This window comes from Parasteatoda tepidariorum, chromosome 6 (assembly GCF_043381705.1).
Source record: "Parasteatoda tepidariorum isolate YZ-2023 chromosome 6, CAS_Ptep_4.0, whole genome shotgun sequence".
Lineage (NCBI taxonomy): Eukaryota > Metazoa > Arthropoda > Arachnida > Araneae > Theridiidae > Parasteatoda > Parasteatoda tepidariorum.
Window position 1 is genome coordinate 92,592,383 of NC_092209.1, and position 17,129 is coordinate 92,609,511.

General features: G+C 30.9%; 1 protein-coding gene and 1 long non-coding RNA gene across 4 annotated transcripts in view; one reads left to right on the forward strand and one right to left on the reverse strand.

Annotated features, from left to right (window-relative positions):
- The window catches only part of LOC107442030 (uncharacterized), a 19,407-nt gene extending 11,721 nt beyond the window's left edge, over window positions 1-7,686 (forward strand). Inside the window, exons 2-3 of one of the 3 annotated variants that reach the window (XR_011637106.1) lie at window positions 2,955-6,955; window positions 7,027-7,686. This is a non-coding gene — a long non-coding RNA (uncharacterized lncRNA). Of the gene's footprint in view, window positions 1-27; window positions 6,956-7,026 lie in introns of those variants that run through there. The other 2 variants (XR_011637107.1, XR_011637105.1) reach the window with 2 other exon arrangements.
- The window catches only part of LOC107456107 (uncharacterized), a 90,771-nt gene that overhangs the window by 35,247 nt on the left and 38,395 nt on the right, over window positions 1-17,129 (reverse strand). The window lies entirely within an intron of this gene.

Consider the following 17,129-nt stretch of genomic DNA (forward strand, 5'->3'; position numbering starts at 1 on the left):
AACAGCTGTAAATTTTATTCATTAAACTTTAATTTTAAGAAAAGTGCTAAATTATTTACAATATGTCAAATTTATTAAGCGTTTAGTGTCCATCAAATGTAAGATGGGGTCAATTTTATAAACAAATGTTTCGGTTCTGTGTTAAATCAGGAGATTAACAGGTATCAACTTTTCTTGGAACATTAAGCAGAAAATAAAGCAAAACAGCAAACTGTTTAAGAAGTATAACTCAACAATATTGGCCTAAAAACTTTTCTTTAAACTTAATACCAGGCAGTTGTTAGAAACCAATCTACAGGAGTAACAGACTGACAATAAATTAGGAACTAAATAAATCTTAACAGTTTAGTGAACACTACCGAATTTTCATCGTAGAAAGGATTAGCCAACAAACGTTGGACCTTTCTGGAGGAGGTGGACCAGTTTTCCTGAGTGGAGGGGAGATTGGTGATGTGTTTGAGAACTGGTAGTACAACGGAGATGTTAGTCTTGTAGCTAGTGTTCTAAATATGCTGTCGATGCTTCAGCATGTCCCCGAGAATGGCTTAGGTTTTCTTTTATTTATTTTGTGTTTCAAAGTCCTCATAATGCATTTTGGCGCTCATTTTTGCGTCTAGGTTCCCATTCTCCCGGTATAAGTTCGATGAAACATTCCACCGTGTGCGATGCTTCGCAGGAGGAGTCGGGGCCATTTCTATATAATTCGTCTGAAGTACAGCGAGAAAACGAATATTTTTCTGAACTCAACGTTTCGTAGAAAAGTATTTTATCTGGCAGGATGCTCAGGACACTGTGGCAAGAAAAGAAAATAATCAAATAACTCAGTATTTAAATTACATTTTGTAACTTAAGTGCTTTAAAGTCGGTTCGTTTAGTTATAGCAACATCTTTATTAGATCCCTTTTTAAATAACCCATTTAATATATTTCAATTCCAGCAACTAATATCTGAAGATAATTGGTTCCATTTTCTCATTTTAATTTTTAATTTTGCTCTAACACCATTCTCTAACTGCAAGCCTAGAGATGGGCTTCAGTGACTGCGTAGGATTGGATTCTAGGTGGACGGGACAGCAAGAATTGCTTCTGGGTGGCAGGTTTTGCTACCAGATTGGCCTAGACTTGTCAACTCTCTAGAATACTAGTGATTTCTTACCTTAACGACGTTAAAAACCTTAGAACTGCTTCGTGGGTCAGCACACCACTTACGGCCACATCCCAGTTTAACTGAAGCATGTTTATACGATGACATCTCTGAGAAACATTCTTTAATTAGTTTTACATACGAAACATTTATTTGCATATTTTAATTGTAAAATTAATTTACTTTTCATTTTATAATGGTTGAACATAATTGATTGCTTAATGTAAATAAGAATATGTAATGCAGAATAATTTAAGGAACAAAACTAAAAAATCTAGATTTGCAGATTCTGTAGCTAGCAAAATTTTTAAATTTACGGAAATTAATGATAATTTCTATGAAGCAGAAAATACCATTAAACAAATATTTCATACTGGTACTTGTTCAATAGTCTTATTGTCAAACTTTTTCTATTTTACGCATTGTGAATCCAGCTATCAGTTAATACATTAATGATAGGTTCTATTAAGCAAATTAATTATAGTTTCTATGAAGCAGAAAATATCACGAAGCAAATAATTCATACTGGTACTTGTTCAATAGTGTTATTGTCAAACTTTTTCTATTTTACGTATTGTGAATCTAGCAATCAGTTTAGTGTATTAATGATGGTTTCTATTAAGCAGAAAATACCACGAAACAAATATTTCATGCTGGTACTTGTTCAATAGTGTTATTGTCAAACTTTTTCTATTAAGCAAATTAATTATAGTTTCTATGAAGCAGAAAATACCATTAAACAAATAATTCATACTGGTACTTGTTCAATAGTGTTTATTGTCAAACTTTTTCTATTAAGCAAATTAATTATAGTTTCTATGAAGCAGAAAATACCATGAAACTAATAATTCATACTGGTACTTGTTCAATAGTGTTATTGTCAAACTTTTACTATTTTACGTATTGTGAATCTAGCAATAAGTTTAGTGTATTAATGATAGTTTCTATTAAGCAGAAAATACCACGAAACAAATATTTCATACTGGTACTTGTTCAATAGTGTTATTCTCAAACTTTTACTATTTTACGTATTGTGAATCTAGCAATCAGTTTAGTGTATTAATGATAGTTTCTATTAAGCAAATTAATTAGTTTCTATGAAGCAGAAAATACCACGAGGCAAATATTTCATACTGGTATTTGTTCAATAGTTTTATTGTAAAACTTTGCTAGATTCACAATGCGTAAAATAGAAAATCAGTTTAGTAAATTAATGATAGGTTCTATTAAGTAGAAAATACCACGAAACAAATATTTCATACTGGTACTTGTTCAATAGTGCTATTGTCAAACTTTTTCTATTTTACGCATTGTGAATCTAGCAATCAGTTTACTACATTAATGATAGTTTCTATTAAGCAAATTAATGATGTTTTCTATTAAGCAGAAAGTACCGCGAAACAAATATTTCATACTGGTACTTGTTCAATAGTTTTATTGTAAAACTTTTTCTATTTTACGCATTGTGAATCTAGCAATCAGTTTACTACACTGATACGCTTGAGTTTATGACAATTGAAACCTGCATTTAAAAACTCAGACTAGTTAGAGCATTGATAGCTCTAGGGCTCAGAGTCCAATGACAATGTAATTCTAAATAGTTTCTTGACCTATGCAAGGAGAATTTATCACGCTATAATCACGAAAGTGATTTAATCTTCAGTGTACATTTGACTCTATTTCTATATGAGCTAGAGTGCTTAACTAAATCACAGTGCGTGTTGACAATACAGAATTTCTAAGGTTTCTGGACTATCAAATTTTTGACAATTTTTTTCACCAAATTAAAATTATGTTTAATCGAAATTTAGAACACATTGCGAACACCTGAAGTGCTCAAATTTCAACTGTGCCTAGTAAAAAGCTACTTTTCCTATACTAGAAAAAACTGGTTTCCTATACTAGGTAAACTGTTTATTTCTATTTGTACTGATTAACCTTAACAAAGTACACATCAATCAGCACCCGCTCTTTCATTTTATGCAATTACATCAGTTGAATATTATCGTAAATTAAAGTTATGCAGCTTAAACTATTTTTACAAATTGTTTACTTTTCTGCAAGAAATGTTGGTTAATATCTGTGTTCTATGGTACAAAGAACAAATATGTAGAAATTTTCAAATAAAAATTACCCAAAGTCTTAAATTAGAATCTTATTTAAAAAAATTAATGCAGACATTTATATCTTACATCTGCAATAGAAAACCTCAATGAATTAGCTTTAACACCACTTTATACACTATTTGAGAATTGTCGTGAACAACTTTTATTTTGCATAGTTTGGATACCGCTAGTAGTTTGCTAACATTAAAGTAGGACATAGCTTAAATTTCTTCCATGCTGCTGAAATTCTAAGTAAAAAAAATTCACTGTTTCAAAATGTGTGTTTTCAGTTACATAATAAGGATAATTATAATTTTCGAACAGCTGTAAATTTTATTCATTATATAACTTCCTGTTAAGCTTAATTCGACTTCATATCTGTACTATGTAGGCCTCATTTCTAAAATTGTAAATTTTTAAATTGTGTGTTTGCCTCCTATGCTATTATTTTAAATTGATAAGTTTATTGAGTAATGTGCATCTTATCATACTCTCGTAAATTTTAGTGTTTACTTAACAGCTAAGTTGGTGTCAACTATTTTACATCAAAAGTAGAATATCGGAACATTCAAAGTGCTTCTTTTAGTAACTTTTAGTGTTGAGATACACTTTAAGGGTTGAGATTTTATGAGGCGTTAAATGGGTTATAACTATTCAGATTAGCTCCTCGAAACAATCAACGGGAACTCACTGTGAGGCGTTAAAGTGTTTTAGATGTCTAATAGATGTCCTCTTTCTCGCCAAGATTTCCCAGCTGTTCACTTCTAGTGTTTTGAAATTTCCATTAATGCAGCCAACCCACGTGAGTCTGGTTCATGTTTCAATCTGTTTAAAATGAAACTCTGGATATTCTCAAACTATATTTAACTTTTTTTTTGCAGCCGCACTTTTGTGTGCCTCCAAATTTTAGAAATGTTATAGTAAAAAATTATAATACTTTTTTATTGCGTGAGCAGATCAAATTAGAGTAAATATACTTTTCTGCGCTTTAAAGGCGTAAACATCTTTATCGGCGATAGTTCTGTCTCTGCCAATATTCAAATATTTCGGAAAGTTAATGACTATTAAAATTACAAATAAACAAAAGCAAGTTAAATATTAGCTCAAAAAAGGAAATAAATGCTAACCATTGAAATAAACTATGCAATTAATAGTTATGAAGAAGATAACTAACAAAAAAGCTAACAATAATTTGAAGAAAACAAGTTAACAAGAAATCACAGAAAATAATATAGAAAAACTAACAATTAATAACTATGAAAAACAAGCTAACAATCTATAAATAGCAACAAAAAAAAGTTCACCTGTAATTCATCCTTTCATAGACCTACTGTTTGAGTAGTACATATTTCATTTCACATTCAAAATTATAATCATAGACTATTTTATAAGTTTTTAAGTCAGCAAATTTTAAACTTATTTCTTTTCTTTGAGTGCCGTCAAATTTCGAAATAGTTAAAAATGTACCGCGACGAAAAAAAGGTTGAGAATTTTACTGCTCTAAATGTTGAGTGGGATAAATCAGATGTACGATTGTTACTTAATGTGCACAGAATCCAACTTATCTCTTGAATATGACTAGCTTACTTTGATTTTCACATAGCCCAGGTTTTTGAGCCACATGCGAGCACATGTCTAATGATAGTTTAATATAATACGATTTCTGTTTTTCAATCATTTGATAAAAAAATTCTTGTGGTGGCTCAGGGGATGCAATTCAAATGAGGTGATCGATACGAATTGTCCGTATCCGGCATACACCAACCCCTGTGTTGACGTTAAATATTCTCAGTGGTAGACGGATCGTGGTTTAGAGCGCCTTTGCCGTCAGGCTAACAGTAGAAGGATTTCGTGATTTTCCTCTTGACTTAACTCAAATGCGAGTTAGTTCCATTAAAAAAGTCCTCAACTCACAACCTGCACAACTCACTTTTTAAGCATTAAGGATTTTTAACACTATAAACGTTCACAATTAAGACTTTCGTGTCTTGCGTTTTCGTCTGATATTTTCTAAAAACTCCTGACTGGGCGATGTCGTTGTAAAACACAGATTAACGTGTTATGAAACGGAAATATTCAATGGAGTGGTCTGAACAAGTGTGAAATCCGAATTGGGAGTGGTAAACGGCCGTTCTTCTCCCTCTTCGAGCCTCATACTTGTTCAGCCGTTTCGGAACTTTTCCGTTCTTTCGACTACGGTGCAGTAAGAACCAGGGTGTCAAAAGAACTGGGTGGTCCTGGACTGTGCTGCTAGCCCACATGTCCGTGACCCTAAGTCACTGAAGAACTCTGGTGCTTACAGCTAAATATATTTGGCTTTAAAATTATTTAAATTATTATCCCGCTCAAATTAAAATCTAAAGGGCTGAGGTAGGATAGAGTAAGGTCCTGGAATGTAACTAAAGCTTGCAAGTCCGTGCCCTGAAAAACCACCCAGCCCTTTACTAACGTTTAATCTTAGAACAAGAACGTTTATAGTGCTTGTAATTTATCAATTTAGACTTTCATAATATTTTTCTAGCTAAGGGGAAAAGCGTTTCTCTTGTGTTAGATTAGTTAAGTGATAGTTGCATTGTGAGAATGTTAACGATGTTATTTTAAATTTGAACTAAACTTTAATCGGTTTCTTAAGATTAGCTTCTAAAGTCTTGATATCTGTACGAATAAGAATTTTTTGACACAGAAATTATTAATTTAAAATATAGTTTTGAAGATTCTGGGAGCAATGTAAAGCAACCATTCATGAAAGCACATGTGTACAATGAACTTCGTAAGCTGTATAAATCTGTTATGAACAGCTGTATAAAGCTGTATAAGCTGTATAAATCTGTATCGAATTTGAACTGTATCGAAGAGAACAAATCCTCCTTAATGTTCAGAATATTAAAATAAATTGGAACCTGAACAAGAATTTTCAACAATTTTCAACAATTTTTTTCAACAAAAAATTTTTTTCCTGAACAGAATCAATTTTTTAACGGATGAAAACACCGATGTCAAGATAGGAAAATGCTGCAAAATATATAGTTAAATTTAAAACTTGTTCGATTTAAAGAGTATTCAAAGTGTTTACCATTATTTTTATAGATTGATTTATACTTCTGACCGTTTCATTTCTAAATTAAAACTGAACTGGACTTCTATCTTTGTTTGCTTTCTTTTGATTTTTGTTAAAATCAACATCCTTTAGAATTGATAAAAGAGTTAAAATATGGATAAAAAGCGCAAAATAAAAATTAATAATATGTAAGCCAATGAAGCATTTTCTCATATTCTGATAACATATAAAGTACTTCTTACTATATTTAATATTGTATATATATACTAATATATAATATATACTAACTATACTATCACTTGTATTTAACTAATCTACTGTGATACTTTTATTACTGCAGATATTCTAATATTGTTCAATGATTTAATTTATCTCAAACAATATTAGTTTTGAATATAGGTTTTATCTGCCTTATTATTGGATTAAATTATGCTTAATTCAGCCTTTTTTGTGTGCATCGGTACTGCTTCTGTCTCTGGTATTTTTCAGAATCTTCTTCTTGATATGCTGCTGATGTGAACACGCTTTGGGGAGCTGAAATTGCAAAAGATGGAAAGTTTCGAAGAAAGCATCTGACTAATCTCTGAAAAGCGGAAGTTGTTTTCTGATGTGTTGCTGCCTACTTTCAATTAACTTGCTGGCCTAGTAGGTGAGATGAACTTTTATTTTTTCTATTGTTCCTCCAAGCCCTTTTTACTTATAATAAATTTAATTTAGCAGAGAATAAATTTTGCGCCATTCTCCAGATTCAAGTGTTGCCGAGATTTAAAAGGAAATTGAAAGGGCCATTTTGTATTTCTCAAATGAGATGAGACTGATCTGTTCCTCGAAGATTATTTCATTCCCAAAGAAGTGGCTCAAGTTAATCTCAGAACTTTCTGGTCTACGTAAAATATCCTGATTCGTGCGTTAAAATCCCCATACCGTCGAGCTAACCGTGGAAGGTTTTCATGGTTCCCTCTCCATGTAACGCAAATGCGGGTTAGTTGCAGCGTAAGTCCTCCATGAAGGCTATTTCGATCCAGGAGTTCTCTCGTCTTCTGGTTTCAAGTGTGCGATCTTATGGAGCTGAACAGTCATAATTGTAAACCCAGAAATGAGTATGCCATCCAACCCTGGTTGAGCAGTAAATTAAATTCAGTTGGATATCTCTTTTTGCACTAAGCAAACTTGTTGGAAAGTTTTCGAGAACAGACTTCCGTGGTTCCTACTCTAAACCCTGCAATGACAATTAACGCCTTTCGAATTTTTCAAGCTGGCATTGTAGATGTTGTTCAATTTTGTTATTTATGTAAGACTTCTTTTACATAATGCATAGTTACATGCAATTCTGTGTCTTGTTCTACTCTTATTAGCCATGAATAAATAGCTTATTCTTGATATTTGGGTTTTGTCTTTTTCGTTGGTTGTCAATTTCTAGGATGAATTTAAAGTTACATTAAAGTTACCCAGTAAGGGTATATAGTTAAACTTCGATAATATGATTGCTTTCAGATTAACCAGATTTTGGAGGTCTTCCATGTTAAGACTCAAACACTAGCTTACATATTTTGTGAACGGCGCGAAAAGTGTTTCTGTGGTATCTGTTTCAATGCAATTGCGCAGAATAATCTATATCACATTGAGTAACGTTTTGTTCCAAATGATCTGATTTTCACAAACTGAGTGCCATTCTTAATTTTTCAGAAGAATGACTTCAATAGCTAGCAATAATTAATAACTAAGTATTTGTGACAAATTCTGTAGCTGAATAGTTAGCTCCAATTCTCTTATCTGAGGCTCCCCGTTTGAACTGCCACGTTTGGCACTTAGTAAAAATCTGATCATTAGAAAAAGATATGCAGGGCTTTATATTGAACACTGCTTTTACTTTTTATTCTTAGTTAAATTAAAAGTATCATTTGAGACAAAATTATAATTTGCATTGGTATCAAATACAGAGATCTAGTTAAAATTTAAGCAGTATAGCTAGTCTGAAATGAGTCTAATTTTGATTGGAAATAAAGTTTTTCCTTTGCAGCATACAAGAAAATGGCAAATTTTATGGTCGCAAGGTAAAGAATACTAGTTGAAAATTAATTGCTACTCACTAAGTTGTTAGAAATGCGATTGGCGATAAGTTCTATTTAGCGACGCTATTTTTTTAGAGGAAAGGAATTCGAATTTCTTTTGTATAATGTTTTAGTGATGCAAAAACGTCTAGCTTAATAATAATCGCTGAAATAATGTCACTAAATTAAATTTCAACAAGTGAAAGTCTAAGCACATAGATTGTGGCGATAGTGTAGGACAGATAAAATTAGATTCTTGAAAATGTTTATTCGTTTTTCAGTGATGCTTAACTTGAGATTTTTTTTCACTATTTTAATTTTTTTTTCATTAAAAATGTAAAAATTTATAAAGCATTAACTTTGCTGTTTCAGAATTTTTCTTTTCAAGCACGGATAAATAAATTGCAGAAATAAGGAGAAAAATTAGCAATAACCATACTTTGTTAATACCATTATATTGCAGAAAAAGGAATTAAATTTTATAAATTTAGAAATAAAAAACTATTTACTCATAATACTGAAGTACTAGAAAAGAATAATAATGAGAATAGATATGGGAATTTAAATATTTAATACATAGAAAAAAAACGATGAAATGAACTTTAACTAGTAAATATTACTTAATATAAATATTACTAAACATAATCTAGTAAATATTTACTTAAAAAGAAAATCATTCAACTCTAATTTTTTTTTATCTGAAGGTTTTTTAGCATTGGCACATTGTAACGATAATGAAAAGATATTTTTAAATAGATTATATTTAAGAAAACATTGATTTTTATGATGTAATATCGAATAATAAAATCATCCCCTCTATATCTAGATGTATACTATTTCTATCCAATCTGTGACTGATTTCAATTAAGTTTTAGGCTGTAATTGAGTATTATTTTAACTTAAACATGATGCGTAGCGTTTTTAAAGTGCTTATCCATTTAATTTTTTTTCATTTTTGATAGTTAGGTTAATACTTCCAGTAGTGCTTTGACATGGTGAGTTTGTCATTTCTTGTTAATGGTTTTCTTTTGCTGTGATAATACTTTTAGTAATCTAATGAGGTTATAACCTATTTTATTTCATCTTCAAGTCTTTTTCTTCAAATATTAATCGAGCTATGACATTAGCAGCTAGGTTCTGTCGTTTTAACTCAAAAATAAACCACACAAAGGAACTGACATGTTTTTTTTTATGATGGAAGGGTTACTATAATAGGGGTCATATTAAAAAAAAATTATACTATTACAATTTATGCAAATTCAATATAGCATTTAATCATATAATTAAACAAATTTAGAAACTTACAATATTTATGAAAAATAACGAATATGGTTTAGTTTTTCTTCATACTTAGAAGATTTTCTTGTTCTTTCTTTACAGAAGTGGAATTAAATTCAGCACTTCCCATTTTTTTAGTATATCTTCTCTTTTTTCCCGATCCAAAGTTCGAATAATTTCCTCGTGGTGGTGAATGCTAGCTATGTAACTTGCTAATTCTTTTTCAACATTCTTTCTCTTTATCTTTTAAATAAAAGCAAGGAAGAATGTATAAATACACTTCTCACATTTTTTTTAAAACGAGATATTGTTGTTACAAGTTGTTTAAATAAACAAATAGCTACCTTTAGAATAAAAAGAGAGCCCTATTGACCTTACAAGGCTTACGTGAACTCAGATTAAGTGAATCAATTTAACGTAAAATTAATGACACACCGAGGAAATTTTTATTTTAAGAAACCTATAGATTTTACGATCCCAAAAACAAAATCTACAGAATTACCATCATACAACCATTCAGATCCAAATCACAATTTGGATACAATAGAGCTCTGGTCGATGTGCCCTGCTCTTCAGAGCTGCTCAATCTCTAAACCTAAGCCATTTTAGTAGCAACAAAATTCTATTAATGGCATTTTCTAAATGACAAATTATCAATCTATCTATAATATTATATTAATAATGAAAAAATCTGCATTTGGAAGTGAAATCAATTATTTGGAAATTCTTTTTTTTTTTAATTATGTTAAAAACATATAGCTTCCTTTTTTATACATGCTAATTCAAAGACCTGAAAATTAAAGTACAGTAGAGAACCAATTATCCGGGATGTACCATCACTGTCTAAATTTCCCGGTTTTCTGGATCGGCCAAAAAATGTCGTTAATCAATGTTTTATCGGACCCGAATTGCAAGGGAAAAGTGTAACACATTTTAAAATAAGGAAGAAAAAAAAAGCTCTCCTAAATTTAAAACTAAATGGTAGAAAAGGAACATTTTAAAGAATGAAAAGATTTGCAAGTTTAGAAAAGCAAAGTTTAAAATACAAAATTAACGTATTACAAATACAAAATTAACGTATTTATTTTCTGAAAATAATTAAAATCGACAATTTAACTGATATATAACAAAACCAATGATTGAAAAACGCAATATATTTCATATCTAATTATACGGGGGAAAACGATAAAATAAAAGAAATAAAAACAAAACTAAATAAAAACAACACTTGGAAATTATGGAACATAAACGAGAGTTTAAAAAGGCACTAACATAAATATTTAGGCCCCGAGCAAGGCAGGATATTATGAGATCAACGGAATAAAAAATAAAAATAAAAAACTTAAATCATAAAATTTATGAATAAAAAGAATTTATTTATTGTGTACGAAATTTATTGTGAAGTGAAAGAATAAAAACAAACTCAAACATAGTGGAAGCTGAAATGTATCACTTTTAAGGAAAGTGCAATCTGCTTCATAAAATAATCGTCTGCTTTTTGTAATAAATAATTGTATGCTTAGATAAATAAGCATTCTTCTCCTTTTATTTCGCTATAAAAACGGATAATTTTCAACGAAAGCAGATGTGATTTGTGATTCCACATCAAGAAATACTCGCAAATGATACCGCACTTCTATAGAATCAGAATTTATTCAAAAGAAAAATATTGTTTCGTCAATCGATGTCAAATGGATAAATATAACAGGTGATTAAAAAAACGTTTTGTTTCGTAATAAATAATGTATTATCCGAAATTATTAAACATTTTGTCATAATAAATTAAGGATAACACCAGGATTATCAAGCTCCTTAAATCGGACACCCAATTGACAACACTTAGAAACTGTTATGAATAATAGAAGGATCTTAAAGATGCCCCAAATAGTGGTTATTTCGGGGGGGGGGGAATTGATTTTTTTTTTAAATCCCGTATTGGGCTAGCGTAAGTAATGATATTACGCAAAACGGAAGAGTAAAATCAAATTGGATCGAGTGTCGAATTCTCTGATAATGACAACTCCCGGTTTTGAGGTAAAATTACGTTTTCCCCTGACAATTCACTGACTTTTTTTTTTTTTTTTGAATCTCGTTTTTCCTGACTATTCCCGGGACTTATGAATCCTTCTCCCTTCCGCAGAGGATCAAAATTGTGATGGCATGTCTTCGGATCATCCTCCGGGATGTTGCCCAGACCGTCGCCAGTAGCCCATTGTGCAGCTCTAGTGCGACGTAAAGTAACAATAACAACAATAACAATATGAATCCTTCATTTTACTTTCAGAGGATATCGTTGTTCATTTCCGAATTTTCATTCCAGATTCTCAATTTAACAAGTGCAGAAAAAGATTCATATTAATTTAGTATTTTATTTCGCTTTAATTTTTTAAAACTTGTTCCTACAAGACGTGCAGGACAGTACACGTTCTTAGAACTAATAACATTAATTCCACGGATAATTATAACTCTTATATATTCCAATAATTATAATTCTTATATATTCTTATAATTATAGGAATTATAGAAATAAGAAGAAGAAATATGTTTGCGGAAAAGGTACAATAGAAACTACCTGCATATGCAAAAAATGCATTGAGCAATGAATTAAAAATTCTTATTCTTTGTAATTGCAATACATAAAAATGGGCAATATACAATTTTGTTAAATGATAATTAAGTTTTTTTAAGTTTATTTTCTTCCTAACATCCCTATTTTACACATTCAATCAAGAAACATTAAACATTTGACAGGCAATGGTAGAAATAGGTATAGATTAACTGTTGGTATGTTTAGTTTTAATAAATGTTCAGATTTATCTTGTTTTTATTTCATTCTAGATTTAAGGGGAAGAAGGAAAATGTCCTTTTCTCAAAATTACTATCAAGAATAAATGTAAAAAGAAAAACCAGACACATATTTCCTTATCTGCGGAAAATGAGAAAACAATTGCCCTTCCCTACAAATAGACTGTAGCTTACGTTGCAAGCCACAAAACATCAATTCCGATTTAAAAGTAATTTTTCAAGTTAGATTAAAATGTTTTTTTTTAGCTGAATCCGTTTACTTTCGTTATTGTTATATTTACTTTTAAAATAAATATAACTGACACCAAAAAGTGTTTAAAACAGTTTATAGCTACCATGTTGCAGTTTTTTTTTTCTAGAAAAAAATAAAAATTATAATTTTTATTCATACTTTTATAAGTTTCACACTATTTTATTAATGCATAAGAATAAAATCTTTCTTTTTTTTGCTGTATTATTTAATTATATTGTTCTTGTCTTTTTAATACGTTTACAAAGATTAGCTAAATGTACTTAACCGCTTCTTTTACCAATTTTTCTGGGAGAAAAATTCTAAGAAATCAACATATTTTTTTTATTTCATCAATAAATACAAGGAACTTAAACAAATCATAATATAGAAGTTATAAGTTGAACTTTTATTTTTATGTGTAAAAATCATTTAATTTACCAACAGTTTACTCTCCCGAGTTATTTTGGGCAAATGAAAAAAGTTAAATACGAGTCTTTGTATGATAGTTCTTAAGAGAAGGAACAACACAAAGTGATGCACCATTTTTTTAAACTCTTATTGCTATGTCAATTCAGCAGTCATCGTATACAGGAGGGGTGGCCAAGCTCCTTAATAGTCGAGCCCTTTTTCTAAACTTGAAATTTTTCGTGAGCCGCAATTAAATGCGTATTTAAAAGGTATGCAAAAAAGGTATTAAAAATTTCTTTTTTATATAAATTACATTTATTGAAAACATATAAGTAAAAGTACGAAATATGTGTATTGAATTTAAGTATTTAACGCATTTATTTTACTTCTTTTGATAATTCTTTAAAATTTTGTGAATAATGGGTGACAGCACTTCTCAGTAATTCTTTGAGATGGTTGTTAGTTAATACTGATCGGTGTTTGGATTTCACGAATTTTAAAGAAGAATAAAATGATTCACATAAGTGCGTTGTTCCGAATATTGAAATAATTCGACAAGCAGCCTCTTTTAATTCCGGATACTTCGATTCTGATTCAAATTTCCAAAATTCAGTAATCGACGTCGACTCATATTTTAATTGTACAGCTTGATCTTCTTGCATCTCTATTAATTCTAATTCTCCCGATGCTTTTTGTCTCACAATTATATTGGAAAGGGAAAACTCACATTGAATTCAACAAAGTTGCAGTTAGTCTTCCATATTTGTTCTCAGTAATTTAAAAGACATTTTGAAACACATACGGAACGATAATACTTTTTTATAATATAATAGGACAAAAATGAAAAGGGAACTCGTGTACATTTATCGAGAGCCACAAATAATCCTTCAAAGAGCCGCATGTTCCTCGCGAGCCGCAGGTTGGCCACCCCTGGTATATACAATGGCACAAAACACACGTGCAGTCAGACAGGAAAACTCCCAAACAAAATTTGGCAAACTTCCAAACACTACAGGTTATTTAATAAATTTTGTGTAAGTAAAAACGTGATAAAACGAAACATACTGACAGATTCTGCTACGCCCGAGTTTTCTCGGCATAATAAATATTTGCAACATATACATAGTCGAGTTGACTCGGGATAGTCGGGGAAGCGGTTAAAATGCTTATAATTTATACATAGCGGTTTTTAATGCATGCTAGAAATTTTTAATGTAGGGTAAACAATATTTAATTTAAATAATGATTCATGATAAAATATTTTGTTTCTTTGAAAAATGCAATTTTGATTGAGAATGAAATAATTTTGAATAATAATTTTTATTATATAAATATTATAATATTTTTAATTATTAAAATTTTTTTTAAGAATGAAATAAAGTTAAATGGTAATTTTTTAAAATTTTTCGGTTGTTCACTAGTATTTACATTTGAAACTAGTTTTGAACTAGTTGAACCGACGAGTTGAAACTAGTTAAACCGACAAAACTAGTTTTTATAGATTGGCTGCGTGAAGTTTATTGGTATAAGAACCCGGAATGGCTTTTAAGCTCACATTCTATTTAACTCAATTATAAATTTATTTGTATTTTATTAATGAATGTTCTTGTGCATTCATTAACTCTCCTCATTGTAAATCTTTAATCAAGCAGGATAAAACATGGTTTAAAAAAATTGAAAAGTCAAATCTTCTCAAAATCACCCTCTGGCTTTAATCGTCGTTTTAGCATCATTACTTCAAAATTTTTAGACTCGCTTCTAAAATGTTCCAATTAAAGCATCATTATTCCTGTCAGGCTTAAAATTTTTATTATTTTATTTATCTATTTCGTATGGCAAACAGTCTTTTTTTAAAAATAAAAAAAATACTTCTGTTAAAATAAGTAATGAAGGGGTAGATGCTATACAAGAGGCATCCATTTATAGTCACAAAAAGAATATAAAAAGCAGTTGGTACAGCGCCATCTATTGAATGCGCATCGAATTAACGATTTGCTTTTCATACTACTATTTTCACAACACAATATTATATTCTCGGGCGATTTGCCTTTCATACTACTATTTTCACAACACAATATTATATTCTCGGGCGATTTGCCAAAAATAGAGGGGGGGGGNGGGGTGGGGGGGAGTATTGGAAAAAATAAGACGAAGTACACTATGTTTAAATATTCTTTATAACTGAATGCTTTTAACTGTATCAAATATTAATTTTCATTGAATATATTGATGACTGAAAAAAAGAAGATTGTGCAGTACAGATTTAAGAATTAATTGCCTATCTTAACATTTCTGATGTTGTGTTTCTGTCATATCTCACCTAAACCACGAGATTCAGACTTTAGTTTTCATAAAAGCGTTAAAAGCCAAATCGAAGAGTATGCATCACTCTATAGGAACTTGTTGCAAGTATTGATGTCCAATATCGTATCTTAACAATTAGATTTGTTTGCTCAATAAATCACGATAATTTCGAATGAGTCGCGGTGGCTCAGGGGACAGAGCGGACGCCTCCCGATGAGGTTGCCTCGGATTCGATCCCATCAACAGCTGGTCGATTCGATTTCCGCATCCGGTTCGCATCGACCTCAGTGGTAGACGGATCATGCGTTAGAGTTCCCTTGCAGTCAGGCTCACCGTGGAAGGTTTTTGTGGTTTTCCTTTCCCTGTAACGCAAATGCGAGTGAGTCCCATCATAAAAAGTTCATGACCAATACGTTAAAAGATAGATGTTTAGTCGTGGTGACTATGGGGTTAGAGTGTTCGCCTTCCAATGAGGTGAACCGGATTTGAATCCCAGCGATGATGGCAGGTCGATACGAATACCGCACCTGGCTCGCACCGACCACTGTGCGGACGTAAATTATCCTTAGTGGTAGACGGATCATGGGTCAGAGTCCCTTTACGATCAGGCTTACTGTTTGAGGCTTTCGTCGTTTCCTTCTCTATGAAACGCAAATGCGGTTTAGTTCCATCAAAAATAGTCATCCACGAAGGCAAGATTTCTCCCTATACTTAATCCAGGAGATCCCTTGTCTTCTGGATTGGATTCAAAATTATAAAGCTACCGAGTTAAATATTAATGATCGTCAACCCAAAAATTGGGTTGGCTGTTAAACTACTTAATTAAATTAAATTATTTAATTAAATTAATATTCTCTCTCTTCTACTTTCCATTAAAATCTTCTATATTTTTGATCTATGATATATTTGATGATATATTCTATATTTTGAGCTGATATAATTATTTGTTTCTCACTGTCCCTATCTTCTGGCATAAGTACATTGTACAACATACATTACATTGAAATTTACTTTAATAGTGTGCCCATAAAGTCACTTTTGATGGTCCGAAAATTATTTATAATTCTGAAATGAAAATAATACTTTTTTTCTCTGCATTAAGTAAGATCCTCTTCCCCGCTGTCATTTTCAGAAGAGTACACATTTAATGTTTCTCTCACCCCCCCCCCCCTGGNCCCCCCCCCCCCCCTGGTTTTCCAGAAGAAAAAAAAATCCCACCACGTATGAAGAAAAGGAGACACATAAAGAAAGCAAGGAAAATCCCTTTCTGTCACTGGCCGACCATTATTAAGCGGATTTTATCCTTCTTGTCAGTTAGATGGGGATAAAATAAGGGAAGTGCTATCGAAAGTAATTTTTTTTTCTCTCACTATAGTTTATTCTTAACTATTAGTAATATATTCAAGATTGAAAAAACTATATTGTTTTTATCGTAATGTTAGGAAAACATGCATCACATAAAATGCGAAACCGATCATGCTTTTAAACTTCATGAGTCATTTTTTTAAAAGCTTCAGATGAATCCAGTGGCGTAGTTTTATTCTGCGTTTCGCCTTCTGACACCTGCCAACTTGTACGGTCGCTGAAAAAAAGATTTTAAAAAGTGGTAGTAAATGAACAAGTAAAGTTGCAAAGATTTTTTAAATAATTAAACATTTAAGAGTTAAGTATGCTAACAAACAAATCATTTAAATATTTTTTAATTATTAATTTGTCGTGGTAGGTTGAAATTTATATATATATAT